The sequence below is a fragment of the Nannospalax galili genome, unplaced genomic scaffold (assembly GCF_000622305.1).
Source record: "Nannospalax galili isolate Female #2095 unplaced genomic scaffold, S.galili_v1.0 scaffold145, whole genome shotgun sequence".
NCBI classification, from domain to species: Eukaryota; Metazoa; Chordata; class Mammalia; order Rodentia; family Spalacidae; genus Nannospalax; species Nannospalax galili.
In genome coordinates, this window is record NW_008353604.1 from 767,743 (window position 1) to 779,957 (window position 12,215).

The window sequence follows — 12,215 nt, forward strand, 5'->3', positions numbered from 1 at the left end:
ATATATATACAGTTGTGTGAGCACATGTGTATGTGTTCCTGTGTGTGCACCTGTGTGAAAGTATGAATAAATGCACATAGATGCCGGAGACATTAGTTCCTCAGGCACAGTCAACCTTGTTTCACTGAGATAGCATCTCTCACTGACATGAAATTCACCAAACATTCTAGGCTGCCTGGCTGCTGAGAACTAGGGATCCACTCGTCTTCACCTCTCCAATACCAGGATAATAGATGCATGCTGTGGAGACTACATTTTACATGATTTGGGGGGATCAAACATAGGCTGAGCTATCTCCCCAGCCAATCAAATGAAACATGCCACTCTATATGAGCATAGACATCAAGTGACACTCTGAGAAGTCGATGAGGAGATATTTTATTTTATTGTTATGTGTATATATGTGTATATGTCTGTGGGTATGAGTTTGTCGGTCACAAGTGCCTAAAGACAATAGCAAAGGGGATCAGATTCTCAGGAGCTGGAGTTACAGGCTGTTGTGAGTCTCCAGGCATGGGTGCTGCAAACGGAACTGAACTCATGTCCTCTGTGAGAGCGGTATGTGCTCTTCACAGCTGAGACATCTCTTTAGTTCTGCAATATTATTCTGATGCTGAAATTTAGGCACGTTCTGGTTAAGTTCACTTGAAAACACTATAATCAGTAGGACTTCGTGTTTGCGGATGACAGTTACATGACTATTTCATATTAGATACTAATATTTAAAAACGTAGCATGACACAGTGAGACCGGGACTGGTAAACCATGGTCCATAGGCAAATTTGATCTTCTGTCACTTTTTGCAAATAAAGTTTTATTGGAAAACAATAATGACGGTCATTTGCTCATCTACTTGATGTGGCTATTTTGTGCTGCAGTGATTCAGTTGAATGGTTCTGACACACTGTTTGCAAAACATAAAACATTTATATTCTAACACTTTTCCTGTCTAGAGCATTTCAAGCTGTAATATGTCTACAGTTCCTTTGCTCCTTGGCAAGGAAGACAACTGTGAAACCTTCACATCTGTGTGGACGAGGGAGTGTGTGCAGACAGGAAACAATGACCATCACACTCCTCGGCAAAGCAGGCTAGCAACACAGAACAGTGACCGCACTGGCTCAGATTTTTTTCTATTTACAACTACTCTTTCGCATAGTCACGTAGTTGCCACAAACGGAATTCTGGGTTGGGTATATATTGAGATGCCTATAGAATAACTCTTAAAGATGAATGACTCAAATTTGCATACGTCAACTCAGAAAGACTGTCATGATTTCATGTCAGTGGGAAGCTGTTACTGGGTGAGCGTTCTGAGGAGTTATACCCTGCCAAATAGTCTATCTCTGATCCCAAACAGAAGTCACATGCGCTTGAGCTCAGGACCTCCACTCTCTGTCTTTCAGACACAACATAGCACTCCAAAGTCAGCAAAATGGGGTAATCGTTGGCACTGTTTTAGACTTTTAGATCTACCCAGAAAGACTTACCTTTCTCCACTGTTTTATCATGGTGACTATTATTGAAACTGCCAAGCCTTATTATATACATACAATTAAGTAATTACTGAATACACCTGCTCCACGCCAAGTCTGAGGATGACTGTTTAAACAACAGTGTATGAAGCTGTCATTAAAGCTGAACCCACAGTTAACCCAGGGCTAGATCAGAGATTATTTCGGGTGCCAGTAGAAGTGGGCATGCTGCAATTGAGTTGAGTTTTGTTTTGCTTTTAATAATTCATTAAGATGTTCACATACACTAGCACATGTAATTCTCCCTAGACTTGTGAGGAAAGGTTGAGAAAAAAAGACTTCTGTGGCGTCATTGCATGAGAGATTCATTTTTCTCTTTAGTATTTTAGAGTAAAATTATAATGAGCAGATCCTATAGAGTCAGTAATTCATGTAAAATGAGTGGTTTGCTGCTTAGTAGGCAAAATTATTTAATAGCTCAAAATTAATTCCATTGCTAAGAAGTAGCCGAGTTGCAGTTAGAACCCAGGCAATGCACCTTTTAAGTACACGATTACTTTTCCTCTCCACTTCCTCAAAATTGCTCTTCAGCTGTTATTGACCATTTATTTATGTTTATTTTTACAAAATCTTCATGCATTTCATACTAAATATCTTAATTATTTTATACCCCCCTACCCATCCTCACACCCCCGCCCCTGGACTTTATACATTGTCATATATGTTAAGACCTATCAAGTCAACTTAGTATGCCCAGGCATCCCTCAACGCAAGTTCATCCACCAGAGTTTAGTCAGCCTATCTAGAGTCAGTTCCTTAAAGAAAATCATCTCTCCCTCACCCAGCAGTAATCAGCTGCCAAAAGTTCTCTGGCTAATGTTGGAATCTGCTGTCCATTTCCGAGTTCTATCTGTGCTGGTATTTGTCTGATTGAATATGCATGGGTCTTGTGCTTGCTGAAAAATATGGAACGGTTCATGAATTTGTGTGTCATCCTTGTGCAGTGGCCATGCTCATCTCTGTATAGTTCCAATTTTAATATATGTTTTGCCAAAAGGAGCTATTCATTTATTAAACACATACGTTTATAGAGTCTCTGCTCTATAGTAAGTACTTGAGAGAAGACATGCGGTTAGGAAGAGAGCAGAACATTTCCAGATACACGACATATTGTGTAATATCATTCCTATGGAGACACAAGCATCGATCTACTCACCCCATATAGACAACCCATGGCAGCCAAAGCAAGAATACCATCAAAATTCAACTTGGCCAACCAATGAGTTTTATTGGGGTTACTTATAAGAGCATTGGTGAGGAGTTACAGGAACAGAGATGACTCAAAGACAGCTTCATCACCAAAATTTCACCTCAGTGTGGGTGATGGCTCAGGAAGCAGGAAACTGGTGTGCACTTCCCAACCTGCATGTACCACAGCACACTAGAGAGTGTACTTTCCAGGTAGCTCAGGTGGTCTGAGCCTCTTCCAGTCAACTCTGGTCTGGTCTCTGCTTGCTCCAAGAAGCTAAGCTTCTCTGACAGCTTTCTATGCAGCTCTGTTTGTCTGAGAGTCTCTCAACATTCCCTAGGCCATATATATTATATATATATAATATGCTTGGGTGAATATCTCCTAATGAACCTGGATAATTTCAGGGACTTCCTGAAGCCACTGTGTTTTCTTCCTGAGCTTAATGAGCTTCCTGGCAGGACAGACATGTTTCACCCCCGCCTCAAAATGTCCTGTTAATGACTCACTTTAGAACATCCTGCTGTTGACCTCTCTTTAGAACATCTTGTTGTTTACCTCCCTTTAAGCACCTTGATATTTACCTCCCCTTTGACATTCTTAAGGAACTTCCCTCTAAGATGGAAGGTTTAGCCTAGGTGGAAATTGCTACACAACAGAATCTATCACAATTGTGATTTGGTGGAAGGAACAGATTTAGGTGCTAATGAACGTGAACTGGGATCCTTATCTTCTCCAGAAGAAGCACCTTTAACATATGTCTTAACGAACTTGTGGGAGCCCTGTGGATGATTCTGAATGGAATGTGCTCTTAACACATAAAGATCAGCTTACCATTTAGAGAGGTCTGTTAGTAGACACTTGGAAAGTCACTATGAAAAACAGCCACACACTCTTCCTGAATTCTAGGGTCTATCAAGGTCTTTAACTTAGGCTTTCTTTTTCTAGCCTCTTCAGACCACTTCTTTTGTAACTCTGTCCTCTGTTTAAGTCTTAATGTTTGCTGAGCCTCAGGGCCCTGCCCTTGGATCTCTTCCCTACTCTCTTCAACTCTTAGATTACATCACCCACTCTATGGATGATATCCATGGATGTAATTGCTGTCATCATGGTAATAGCAATGAACTTTGCCTCCAGGTCACACCTATTTGAAAGCCAGACTTGGTTGACCTGTCTCCTCAAATAAATAAATAAATAAATAAATAAATAAATAAATAAATAAATAAGTAAATAAATAATCTTATAGGTACCTGAGCCTTCTCTCACTTTGAAAGAAATCACTATCACTTCTTCCAAAATGTCCCCTGCTCAATGCATTGTATAAATGACTTAAACCAGAAAACTGCTTGCTTGCAAATCCTTTCCCTCTGATACAGGTGTTTTCCTCTTAAAGAGTTTCTGTTAAATCTACTCCTGAAACATTTCTTAAATGTTACACTTTCTTTGTATCCCTGTTACCTTTAATTTTTAGCAGTATCAATCTGTGTTACCCACATATCTGACTGCATTATTCTTTTTCCAATTCATCCTTTATTGTAGTTAGAATAATATACTGTACTAGATGTTTGTCACTGTAGCAAAACAGTTGAATTGTTAATTTGTAAACAGAAGATTGTTTTAGATCATGACTTAGATGCCGTTATCCATGACTGAGTAGACCTTGTCCTTTTGTGATTCCAGAAAAAAAACAATGTATCTTATTGAAAAGGAGAAGCAGAGCGAAAGTGCTCACATCATAACACAAGAGGTAAAAGAGGATGATGAGATGTCTTTGCAAAACCATTATGCTAGTGACTTAAAGATTTGTTAGAAGACCCCAACTCATAATGTTTTACCCAATAGCATCAGGTGACCTTTACCACGCTAGCATTTGTGAGATCCTCATTTATCCACTAAATTACAAATCTTATTAGGCCCTTCCATGCTTAAATTTACTTTGTTGGGACTAGAGAGATGGCTCAGTGGTTAAGAGCACTGGCTGTTCTTGCAGAAGACCTGGGTTCGAATCTCAGCATCCACATGACAACTAACAACTATCCTAACTCCGGTTTCATGGGATCTGATTTCTTCTTTTGTCCTCCGTGGGCAATGCATGGCATGGGTGCACTTACACACGTGCGGGCATAGCATTCATACACATTAAACAAACAAAAAACCAAACAAACATTTATGGGACCTGGAAAGATGGCTCAGAGCTTAGGAGCACTGACTGCTTTAACAGTGGACCCAGGTTCGATTTCCAGCACCCACATGGCAGCTAACAACCATCTGTAACTCCAGTTCCAGGGGAGCCAATACCCTCTTCTGACCTCAGTGGACATTGCATGACATGGGTGCATTTATACACATGCAGCAATACACATATACACATAAAAATAAATAAATATAAATAAACATTTACATTGTTATTAGAACAAGATAGAAACATAGGTTTCCTGTCTTTGATTCTCACCTTAACAGATTTTTAAGAAAAATGAAATTATGAAATTCACAGGTAAATAGATAGAGCTGGAAACAATCATCCTAAATGAGGTAAACCAGACCCAGAAAGACAAACATGGTATTTGGATGTTGAAATTGAACCTTCAGAAATATGTGCTTCATTTGGAAATACCATAGAGGTCATGAAGCCAGAGACATGGGGAATAGTGGGCGTCCAAGGGAGGGGAGATAGAATGCAGTTATATAAAGAACAATGAATAATGAAACAGAAAGAGTTAAATGGGATGGGGGATCAGAGAGCAGGGTAGAAGGGGATATGAGGAGAGATAGCTAACACTACAGACCTTTGAAAAAAGTCATATGGAAACCTATATTGTAGAAGTATCTTAAAGTATGTATCTATACATATCTGAAAAGAGTTTGAATAGGGTTACCCTATAATTGAGGGGAAGGGCTGTACAGGGCCCTAGAAGACACAAGAGGCTAGCAATTGAAAGCCAGATGGCAGAAACACACCTCCTCTTCCAGAGTTGTTGACTAGGGACGTTCCATAAACCCTCAATCAACACTGCTATTGTTCTTGCTCCTGTGGGCCTCCAAAACTTATAGGCTGACAATAACAGCCTATAGCTGAAGACTTTACATCTGTACATCTTAGAGAAAAGGTGGAAAAAAATCACACTGGTACTGAACTCAAACCCCCATTACTACATGCTAGTGTCCATGGGGCTGGAAGGTGCTATGCACACTACCTGAAAAGAAAAGTAATTGTCAGCCTTACCTGAACTCTGAACTACAATAATGACTAGCCTGGTAAGATATGCCCAGTAGTGCAACAGTGGCACAACTGTTATGAGAGTAACCAACTTTTGTGATTGAATGTAAGCCCAGTTCCATCACATGGATCCCATACCCAGTGCCCATATCATGACAAAGTACCTTGTGGTCACAAGCTGTAGGGGAGCAACTATGACTTATTCTGTCAACTGGACATAGTATTAAACCAATTCCTAATGATTTATTTTTCTATCTGTTTATTAGTACGTCTCGCAGCTCTCTCATGGGAAACTTCTTGCAGCAGAGCCTTACAACTAGTCAGTGTGTAGAGAATAAGGGACTGTGTAGTGATGAACTGTAATGTGGCATCTATATAAGAACCCACCCCAGAGGCTCAGGGAACACAGTGGAAGAGGGGACAGAAAAATAATAAGGGCAAGAGTTTGTGAATGTCTACAGTGAAATCATTCTTTATGGGCACACCAAGGCAGTTTCACATATGAACTCACAGTGATTGTGACAGCACACAGGAGACCTGCACAAGCTCAAGTCAGACACAATCTCAACCTGAAGCTCCACCCCTAGCCAAGTAGCTGCTGGGAGAGGGAGAGTTAGTTTTCTTTAACAGTGTGACACCTTGTAGTTTTACCATGCTCCAGTGCATGAACCCACACCCAAGAATATTTGGAAGCAGAAACTGAATGCCACAGGCTTTAAAAAACAACAACATGAAGTGGTGGGAGAAGGGAAGTGGTGATATTTCAGAGAGATGTAGGAAGGATTGAATACAGTGAAAACATGCTGTATGAAATTCCCAATGAATCAACCACATCATTTTTTAAAAACAGGAGCTTTTAACATTGAATTTTAAATTAAACTTGGAACTTGTGTTAAATACCTATGTATTCAAAGGATGCTATTTTCTAGCAAGACATCACATTTTTGCCTCCTGCCTTTTCTTTATTTTTCTTTCCCTCTATTTTTAAACATTTATTTATTTATGTGTGTGATACATAACATGAGCTCATATGAAGGTCAGAGAACAACTTAAGAGAGTTGGCTTCCTCCTTCTACCAACCAGGTCCCAGAGATCCAGCTCAGGTAGGCAAGCTTGGCAGAAAGTGCCTTTTCTCACTGAATCACCCTGCCTCATTTCTTGAAGATTGATTTTTGAATTATTTATTTATTTTTATGTGAATGAATGTTTTGCCTGCATGTGTGTAAGTGTACCTGTATCATGGAGTGGTTGCAGAAACCAGAAGAGAGTGTCAGATCCCCTGGAACTGGAGTTACAGGTGGTTGATAGCTGCCATGTGGATGCTGTGAACTGAACCCAGGTCCTCTGGAAGAGCAGCCAGTGCTCTTAAATACTGGGCCATCCCTCTATGCTTATTCTAAGCTCTTTAATGACATAAGCAAGTTCTTTGCTTAAATGACCCAATAGGCAAATATTGCAACTGCACCTCTATTCCTATGACTCATCAAAAAGAAAACTATTATTAAGGAGATTTTTGTTGCTTATGACTGACAGTTGGCAGACAAGGAGTCTGATACTATTTTGGTCACATTCAGTCAAAGTCTATCTTCTTTGCATAATATCATTAACCTCAGGATAAGGACCCTCCTGCCCCACCATTATTAGACACTAATCTCAGGAATTGGTCCCATTTACTGTGAAATGATGGTATGTGTATTAGCACTCAATGTGGAACCAAAGAGATTCTAATTACCTTGCTTCCCTTGGGAACCAAATGCTCAAGCACACTTGCATCTTCAAAGAACAAACTTGTTTTCCTTATATAGGGATATAGAAAATTAAAACTATGTTTGACAAAATTGATTTTTTCAATTTTTTAATGAAAAAATATGTTTATACTTTTTTGATGTTTATAAAACAGTGTTAAAAATTTGAATGGGTGCATAGAATATACTCCAGGCTCCTGAAAAGACTTTTATCACTCATGTTTTTTAATGCCAGCATAATATTGAAAGTTTTCCCCTATATCAGTGAAACTACTTTGCTCTTATATATTGAATTCTGTTGTAAATATCAGTAGTGTGTATTTCACTGTTTTACTCATTTATGGAAGTGTGAAGCCTGTGACTTATGAATCATATGTAGCTGTGTTAAGCAATATGCCAATAAAATTTTAGATCTTGGGGGTTTCACCAGAAGAAAACAAATTGCCTTTAGTGAGTGAAATCTTGCAGGAAATAAGGATTGTGTTTGATGAACCAGTGGGTTTTTTAAAATTTATTTTAGTATGAAGATATGCTAGTTTATTTTCCTATACCTACAAGGTAATTCTGCAGAGTAACTTCAATTGGCAAAGCTCAGTGTGACCTTGCAGGGTAACCAAGAAGAACTGAAACTTCCCCTCTCCGTCCACAATCCATTAAAATCTCTGTTTTAATTCCCTTATCGAATGTTTCCTTTCCCATGGTGCAGATGTGGGACTGGCAGCTTTGAAGGTCGACTTTGTTTTAGTCCGTACTTCCTGTCACTCTTGAGATTTGGGACTGTGGTGAGGTAAGGAGAAAGGGGTCAGCCTTTCAATTATTCTGGCTGATGTGGAGACACCTACCGCCTTTATCCTAGTTGAAGTAATGAAACAAAATGATACGAACATTCTTCACCTTCAGGTTTTCTTAAGTAAAAGTAAAAGAAAAAGAAATATTGTCTTACTGCTCTAGAAAATACAAAAGCCCTCTTGAGACAACAAACAAGTCATTCACATTAAGGGAAACAGTGAGATCACTTCCTGGTTGCTGAGAGTAACGGTTATTGAAATTGCTGCTGCTTTGTTAAATATAGCCATTTAATAAGTCCAACTCTTCTTTTAACATAGATCACAGTCATGAATTTTATTGTGGATTTTTTTCTTCTTTTTAGAACAACTTTAAAAAATAGTGCACAGTTTACATAGAGTTGTGAGGAAATGGAAAACACTGATGTATCTATTACTATGAATTAGCACGAAAAGCTAGTTACTATGTGCTTTAGGCATAAAGATAAAGAAAGTTGAGACAGTGGAATTTTTATTTTATTTTTTAATTTTTGATTGTTCTTTCTTAAACAGTTGGGAACCCTGAACTGGACAAATCTTAAAATCTTCTACAAGAATTGCAAACCTATTTTCCATATTTTAGGCCCAATATACGTATTACCATTATCAATTTTAGACATTATTAATTGATTGATTGATTGATTGATTTTGATACTGTGGGACTGACTGACCTGGAACTTACTTTGTAGCCCAACTGGTCTAATGTTGCTGCTTCTGCCTTCTGAGTCCTGGAATTAGAGGTGAATCCACCATACCTGTTCAGCACATCTTATAAATGCTTTTAAAAGTGTGATTCAATAAAAGCAAATACTCAGATCTTGTCAAAACAGCAGAGCACTATGTAAGGGAGGCAGTTGTTGAAACTTGAATTTTATTTATCGTTTTCATTTTTTGACAGGGTCTCATTATATAGGCCTGGCTGGCCTGGAACTCTCTGTGGAGACAAGGCTGCTTCAAACTCACAGGGTTTCACATGCCTCTGCCTCTCAAGTTCTGGGATCAAAGTTATATACCACCACATCTAGCAAAACTTGACTTCAAATTTCTATGACTTTGGTAATGCAGAGCCCACTGACCTTCAGAGTCTTTAAGTGTAATGGGAACATGATCTGATCAGCCTCTCTATCTGGGTCACATTCATCTATGCATTTAGTATGTATGGAACCACTAATAAGAAAATAAGATCAGAAACTATAATTTGTTGTGCTTATTCAATACACTAGGCTTGGAATGAGTTTCAAATGTGTCTACATGTAGTTTTTCTCTGATCCTGGGGAAGCCTCTGGTTACAAATAGAATCATCTCCTGTACAGGATGCAAAAAACTCAACATTATCTCAGCATTTCAAAACAGAAAAGGCTGGGCATCAACCATGTAACACTGCAATGTAGGGATCAAGGAGAGGGAGGGGAGAAGGAAGAGGAGGTTGGTGTAAATATTACCAAAGTCTTTGCTGTTGTCATCAGTCCTGTGGGTTGGGGAGAAAGGTGGGGGGTAAGAGTCCATTTCATCCCTCTTTTATGTGCATGGTAGGATTTCATTGCTTTGTATCTTCCGAGGTAGGCATGGGTAAGGACTTATTCTGATTTGTTAAATAAAAACAGTGATTCAAATGAGCCATGTTGGGACGGACCTCCTTATCATTATACCAGTGATTTAGAAGACCAAGACAAGATGATGGCTCTGCTAACCTGGGTGTCACTCTGTCAATCAGCCACCATGAGGAAAACTGTCTTCAGTCAGGCATATATTGCAGGCAAGAAACACACACTTTTTTTTTTGTTTGGTTAAGATGCTGAAACCTGGAGAACGATTAGACATTGAATGTGTAAACTACTCCCCGAGACCTGTAATCTGCTGCCAACAGGTGTCTTACTGCACTACCCAGGCAGGCAGAATATCTCTCTGAGGCTGGAGGAGACTGTGGTCATTGGAGTAATTACCTGTACTGGTCAGCTCTGAATGTTAGCACCTGCTGTATTTGTATGTTGAAACCTGGTCCCAAATGTAATGGCATTAAGAGGTGAGGTCTGTTGTCATCTGAACGTGACCATCAGAATTCCTACTTAGGAAACTTAATGCTTAGTGCAGTGGTGTTGGGTGTTGGGGTCTAACGGGACATATTTAGATCACAAGGGCCCCTTGTGAGGTACTTAATGCACTAATTATTGGAGAGTTTGTGGGTTGAAAGATGATGATCCAATAAAGAATTCCAAAGTCATGGTGCCGTTACCAGGAGAAAGTATTTTTCACTGATCATAACTGTTCAGTCATCTGTGATGGGTCAATTGGACTGACCCCTGAGTTATTACAGATTGCTACTATATTACTACAGCTAGCATCAATCACTCAAATAATTATCTAGTCTTAGATAAGATTATATTATATTTTCTAGAAAGTAAGACATTTCCATGCTATTTTGTACTTTTACATACATAATGAAACTGGACCACAGGCTCTACAATAAAAGTGATCAGGTAAGTCATAGCCCAATTTATACTGTCTAGCAACACATACCTTAGAATGAGTTACTAGAACAACCTAGTTGCATTCAGGTCATTAAAAGTTACTAAGGCAAAAAAGAATTATTTTTTCTTACATCTTTCAAGTTGAGTACTTGAAGCATAACATTTTTCTTCAATCTCAAATAATATTTACAATTCTTTGATATTTTCGTACACATAAATAAATTATTTTTTTTCATTTTCACTTTCAGTTATCATCTCTCACTTCCTCTTTCTGCTGAAAGCCTTCTTCCCAATGAGCCTCCCCCATTTTTATAATTTTTTTGTTTGTATGGGACCTATTAAACTTAATTATGGCTACTTACATGAACAAGGGCATAGGGGTTATTTACTGGAAAACATAGTTGTGGAGCATCATAATCTGAGGTTACTTTTAGAGATGTCTCTTTGAAATAGTTAGGCGAACATTATGGCCTACTTTTGAAGCTAGCAAGTTTGATTTATCTTGAGCAAATGCTCTAAAATTTGATGTGTTGACTCTTCACAGGCTATTGTTCAGTTTTTGCATGCTTACTTTAAAGAAAGCAAGTGCTTTTTAAAACTGTGTGATTATTAACACAAAAGTGTGTGAGTAATTAATAATCTGTGGAAGACGTGGCCTTGTACCACCCACGTCCCTTCTAAGAAGGAGTTGCTGTCTGGCCAGATGATTGTAGTCAGTAAAGACGTTTAGCCACCAGCTCCTTGGTTTGCTACTTGTCCGTAGTCAGGCAATGGCATAGGAACAGTTGATTTGCTACAAGCAATGGCTGAGTTGGCCAGAAGTATTTACTCTAAGCTCTTTGGCAAATTGACTAAGATGCAGCCTCACCTCCATTCCAGCTGAATTCTGCTTTGTCCATTCCTCCCTCCCCTTCTGTCTTTCGACAAAGCCTGGTCTATGATGAACATCCCTCACCCTAAATTTCATTTAACATCATTTTCTGGAGACCTCAACCTGTGACATGACTATTGAACAGCAACATAATTGATAAGATTCTGAAAATTTAACATTCAAGTTTACATATATCTATTGCTTTACCCGAGGCAAAGACAAACTCATCAGTCTTATGCCATGGGACTCTGAGTAGGGAGTGAATACCTGGCTTCTAAATATTTATGTTTATACCCAGAGATTAATGCTGATCTAATGCTCTAAACCTTGACCAAGGCATCTTCACACAGATCATTAGAAAGAATA

General features: G+C 38.9%; 1 non-coding gene across 1 annotated transcript; it reads right to left on the bottom strand.

Moving 5' to 3' along the window:
• Positions 1–2,434: 2,434 nt before the first annotated feature.
• Positions 2,435–2,536, bottom strand: LOC115067332. The gene has a single exon (XR_003846756.1). It is a non-coding gene; the product is annotated as a U6 spliceosomal RNA (small nuclear RNA).
• Positions 2,537–12,215: the final 9,679 nt, after the last annotated feature.